Here is a 6,209-nt window from a genome sequence, read left to right as displayed (position 1 = left end):
GAAAAAATTTCTTTTATCTTTGCTTAGATTTGAGATCCCAAATTATCAACATTTTATTTAATGATTTTGTGGAGAGAGAAATAAGTGAAACTATATATAGAGAATAATGATCTTGGTAGGAAACTCAGCAAAGTGTGTCTGAGGGGGAAATTAATCAAATAGTAGCATTTCAGGAAATTTTTACTTTTGTTCTATTTGAGATTTAAAAAATCGATGTATTAATATAATCTGTAAAAAAGAAAAAAGTCATTGTGATTGTGGGGGAAAATAAAAAGGGATATAGAGACTAATTCGTTCTTGAAGAAGCAAGTGAATCATTTTTTGCATTGAGATCAATATATCCCCTTAAACATGACTGTTGGTCCTAACTATAAACCAATCTCAAAAGTAGTTAAAACATGAAATAGGAGCTAACATTTAAAAAATTGGTTGTTTTACGTAAGAGTTACATGGACTATTTGTGAATGACATCCTGAGTTGTGCAATGCACGGTCCGCACTTCTATCTACAGGAGCACTGGCTACAGGAATCCACGTTGATCAGAAGCTTCTAGATGATTTTATGGCAAAATACCTCAAATGGAAATCTGTATCTTCACATTAAAAGTAAAAGCAAGAAAAGAAAAATCTTGAACAACCTTTTATAAATAAATGGAAGGGAACAAGCATATCAACATGAAATTAAATTGTAGGCTAACGAATAAACATATGAATCCCACCTTTATAGGTTTGCTTGCTAAACAGATGGTCCCAGAGCAGTCGAACAGTTCAACCTTTGGCTAGAAGGAAGGCAAAAGTCAGGTGTACAAACTTCTACAATGATATTCTCATGAAATGTGATTAACTGATTCTTGGACTGACCCACTCATTTCACAAACTTCAACTAAGAAACTACTGGTACTAAACAGTGTACTGGGTTTTGAGAGGAGAGGCTAAGGATAAATATGACATGGTCTTATAGCACAGAAAATGTATATAAAGTTATAAATAAGAATATTACAATTATAATAATTATTGAAACCTAAGTAGGCAACTGTTTTTTTCTTCAAGAGAAGGAATTCTAACATTCTGCTAAAAGTCTATAGGATAAATTGAACATCTCATCTTAACATTATACACTTGACTAATAATTAAATCAGTTTTATTTTCAGAGTGGGGCTTTACTAGAGTCCATGAATTTGTCAGGTTGTATTACCTCCCAAGAGGTGTTCAATGATTTAAAGAAATGAATTAACAAGCATCAGGCCATTGCTAAGAGTACCAACTGCCAAGCCTTAACACATTGCAGCAGGAGTTTCAACAAAGGAAAAAGACAGTGAGAAGGAGATTTGTCTCCACTGAAACCTTCTGTCTTAGTGACTCAGAATGAGTTTAGTAGTAGGAAGTTATCTGCTGTTTTCAGTCACAGGCACAGGACAAAGGAAAGCCTTCTGATCCCTGGCTTTCTGGTCAGTCTTCTATAAGAAGCCAAAGTCTTCAGAGCAGGGTCAAGATCCTTCTTCCGTTTTATCCATTCTTGTTTATTGAAGCTCATTCAGTCATTTTAAAACGTGCATTCTATTTTTATGTTTTTACTTCTGCCTGTTCTTGTTCATCTTTTTTTTGTTGTTGTTGCCATCTGCATAAATCAGCTTGGGATGTCATAACAAAATGCCACAGCCTGGATGGCTTAAACAACAGAGATTTCTTTTCTCACAGTTCTAGAGACTGGAAGTCTAAGAAAAAGGTGTGTGTGCAGGGTTGGTTTCTCCTGAGGTTGATTTCTCTCCTTGACTTGCAGATGGCTGCCTTCTCTCTCTCTCTGTCCTCACACGGCCTTTGCGTCTCTGGTGTCCCTTGATATAAAGACACCAGCCCTACTGGATTAGGGTTAAATTAGGATGCTTATGACCTTATTTAACCTTAATGACCTCTTAAAGGCTCTGTCTCCAAATGCAGTCACATTTGGGGAGTATAGCTCAGTTGTAGAGAATTTGGCAGCAAATATAGTCACATTCCTAGGCTCTGAGGGATAGGGCTTTGACATATAAATTTTGGGAGGATATTTTTCAATCCATTACACCATCTGTCTGTTCCTGTTTCTCTTTCCAGTTCCTGTCCTTTTAATTGTTGCTTCTGTTGATCTTAAACTCTTTGGAGTAGATTCACAAATTTTCTCAGAGACCAAAATATGTATGTCTGTTGTCCCTAGTAGAGCACTTCAGATTAATGCTAATGTTAAGAGGGAAAGTTATCAGGAACCATAGGATAACATATAGGTCCTAGTTAGAAGGTGTTCAAAAAGTGTCATTTTAACTCTTCCTTTCAATGCAGGGAGAGAAAATTACTTTTTTTCAAAAATAACTTTTATTTTAGGTTCAGGGGTACATGTGCAGGTTGGAACATGTTTTAATTGTGTGTTGTAGGGGTTTGGTGTACAGATTATTTCAGCACCCAGGGAATAAACATAATACCTAATAGGTGGTTTTTTTTTTTTTTACCTTCACTGTCCTCCCACCCTCCACCCTCGTGTAGGCCTTAGTGTTTGTTGTTCCTTTCTTTGTGTCCGTGTGTACTCAATATTTAGCCCCCACTTGTAAGTGAGAACACGTAATATTTGGTTTTCTGTTCCTGTGTTAGTTTTCTTAGGATAATGGCCTGCAACTCCATCTATTTTGCTGCAATGAATATAATCTCACTCATTTTTATGGCTGCATAATATTTCATGGTATGTATGTACCACATTTTCTTTATTCAGTCTACTGTTGATGGGGAATTTAGGTTGACTCCATGTCTTTGCTATTGTGAATAATGCTGCAGTGAACATATATGTGCATATGTCTTTATGGTAGAATGATTTATATTCCTCTGGGTATACCCAGTAATGGGATTGCTGGGTCAAATGGCAGTTCTATTTTAAGTTCTTTGAGAAATCACCAAACTACTTTCCACAATAACTGAACTGTTTTTACATTCCCCCCAGCAGTGTATAAGTTTTTCCCTCTCTCCGCAACCTTGCCAGCATCTGTTATTTTTTTTTACTTTTTAATAATAGCCATTCTGACTGGTAAGAGATGGTATCTCATTGTGGTTTTGATTTGCATTTCTGTAATGATTAGTGATATTGAGCATTTTTTTATATGCTTGTTTTGGCCGCATGTCTTTCTTGGAAAGGTTTCTGTTTGTGTCCTTTGCCTGCTTTTTAATGGGGTTATTTTTTTGCTTCTTGATTTCCTTAGGTTCCTTACAGATTCTGGATATTAGGCCTTTATCAGATGCAGAGTTTGCAGATATTTTCTCCAATTCTTTAGGTTGTCTGTTTACTCTGCTGATGGTTTCTTTTGCAGTGCAGAAGCCAGAAAATTACTTTTTGTGATTTAAAGAGCTGTTGTAGACTATGCGATTTATAAAAATTGCTATCAAAATGCCCAACTCTTAGTTGGCTTTTAAAAATATTAATTCCTTTTGCTTTTCTTTCATTCACTTTAAGAGATTGTTATTGAAAGTAGATTTCTGGGAAGAGGTACAGGGACCTTAGAAAAAATTATAATGCCTTCTAAAGCAGAAACAGGCACCATTATTGAACAATGATGAACCCAGCACACTTCTAAACACTCTCAGCTTTATCATGAGTATACTGTCCTGACCATTTCTGAGACACAGGGCAAAAGGATCTCTTAACATTACAGACAGCGAGTGTTCATTGCCACCAGGATTATATGAATCTGTGATGATTCTGTATGCATTTTCTTGCACATTTCCTCAAGACTCAAATATTTGCTCAATTATATCTTATTAGACTCATTGACATCTTTCCTTTCTTCTCCTGATCTGCAGGTGTTAGTTATATAGCAAGCCAATACTACTCCATCTTTTTTCTCCTTGTTTCTCCACCATCACCAACAGGAAGTCAGAAATATAAAAAACTAGTTATGTGCAACTTTGTGCCAACAACTGTTTTCCCCTAGAGCCATCCGCTTGGCTGCCCGTAATTCCCTAGGAGTTTCATGGTTTTCAGTGTAAATCAGCTTGTGTATATCTTTTGTTTTGTTTTAAACATAAAAATCTGATTATGGCTAGTGGGTTTTGCTAGACTGTAGAAATTACTCTCAGAAGAACTGGAGGCGATGTAGGAAGTTTATCTATTGGCTGAACTTTTTAAGTAGCAGTCCACGGAGGTAATTTACATTAAATAAAAAGCAGCATGGGGCTGCCTTGGGATTTGCAGGGCACTTTCGTTAGAAACAAAAATATCGTACATCTGACCAAAATGGATTAAATGGTTCAATGCCAACAGTATTCTTTTCATCGGTAAACAGTTTGAAAAATTCAGCAAGTGAGAAATGAAGCACTGATTTGGTTCAAAATTGAAACCTCCCAGATAAATTGAATACTTATGCCAAGTATCAAAGATTTTTGCACTCAAAATACAGAGCTTTGGGCTAAAGTAACAGGGCAGCACATTTTACTACAAATGTGGTTAGTTGAAATATCTGTGCTTATGAAGTTTGCGATTCAGTGGAAATGGGAGAATATTTGGAATGCAAGAATTTAGATAAAGAACACATGTATTAGAATATACTTATACCTCTTCAGACAAGTCAAGTTGGGGATCACATAGAGTGAAAGCTGTGTTTCCTGGCACTTGATGCCCACAAAACCCTAGGAATAGCTATGTCTTCTGAGATCTTGAGACAAAGGGCAAGCATAAGGAGGGAGCGTTGACTGGAGCAGAGCGTGCAGTAGGTTGGTAATAGCTAGGTGATGTTTAAAAGCTGCTTTTCAAAAAAAGTGTTTTTTTCTTTTGTTTGGGGTAACTAGCAAGCCTTATAACTCGGGAGTCTTTTAGACTATGATGATTTATAACAAAAGTAACTAGCAATTGCATACTCTTAGTTGTCCTCTAATAAATGTTAATTTCCTTCCCTACCTCCCATCCTCCTTTAGAGGTTTATTTAAGTTGTTGCAAAAGTAATTGCAGTTACAAACTTTTGCACCAACCTCAGTAAATTTCAGAGAAGCCAGCAGGGAAGTAACATACATTAACCCATAATCAACCTGAGTTTTGATTAGTAGATCTTTTCTATTTCCCATATATTTTGAATGTAAACATGAATTTGTTTATTTTATACACACACATATATGTGTGTGTTTGTTGATATGTCAATGGTTAATTTTGATAATGTATATTCACTGGAATAGATTATGACTTTAAAATAATAAATTCTAAAGTTTCTAGGTGCAAGACCTAAAGCATAGGGTTAGCAAAAGGAATTATAGAATCACTGAACACCATTCTGAAAGGAAACTTAGAGATTATCTACCTGATCCCTCCTCATAATTTTTCAGATGAAGAAATGAGGCCTGATAAGGTGAATTGATTTTCTTTAGCTTGTCTATGCCAGTGACCTCAGTGGCAGCAAATCCTTATTGGAAACAATAAAAAGTCATTTGGAGCTAGATATGATGGATCTATCATTGATCAAGTTGGATAATATTCTCCTTGAAGCAAAACATTTCATGAAGTGCACAAAAGAGTTACTAAGACGATCAGAACCCTGCCTTTTCTCCCTGCCCCAACCCCCATTTCCAGAAGAGAGGTGCAAAAACCTTTCAAATAATAACTGTCTCATTGAAAGGAACTGTCCAGATTTCTAGGTTTATTTTGAATGATGACTTTCATTTGGATGTGTGAGTGCCAAGGTGTATGTTTATTTTTTGTTTTAACTAGGGACATCATTCGAGTTTTTCTCCTATAGGAGGGTGGACTTAGATCTTTGGACAAATGCCTCATAATCATTGATTTCTGTAGCATCAAAATTGTGCAACCGAGAACTCACAGATTCAAAACAAACAATCATAAAATCGCTCTTGTCTTTTGCAAATCAGAAAAGAAACAAAATATTGTTCTCTGATAATTTTAAATTATTTTAATAATCTTTATTGCGGGACTCTGGTTTAGAGATCTAAATAAATGTTCAAATTGCTTGACTTATTTTTAATAATTGGCTCTGAAAGTTTTCTTAATATGCACTTTTCTAAATATTTGCAAATCAAAACATGTTTGTATGTAATTCAGAGAATGTATAATACTATACTTGAATTTTATCTGATGCATCAATAACATTTGTATGTCTGCCTATAAAAATCAATTATATGAATCTATCATTGTAAATGTATTTTGTCATTTATTCAGCTGCATCTACTATTTCTAACTGAGCACGGAGAGCT

This window comes from Colobus angolensis, unplaced genomic scaffold (genome assembly GCF_000951035.1).
Source record: "Colobus angolensis palliatus isolate OR3802 unplaced genomic scaffold, Cang.pa_1.0 Scaffold257, whole genome shotgun sequence".
Lineage (NCBI taxonomy): Eukaryota > Metazoa > Chordata > Mammalia > Primates > Cercopithecidae > Colobus > Colobus angolensis.
Note: the sequence above shows the minus strand (reverse complement) of the source record.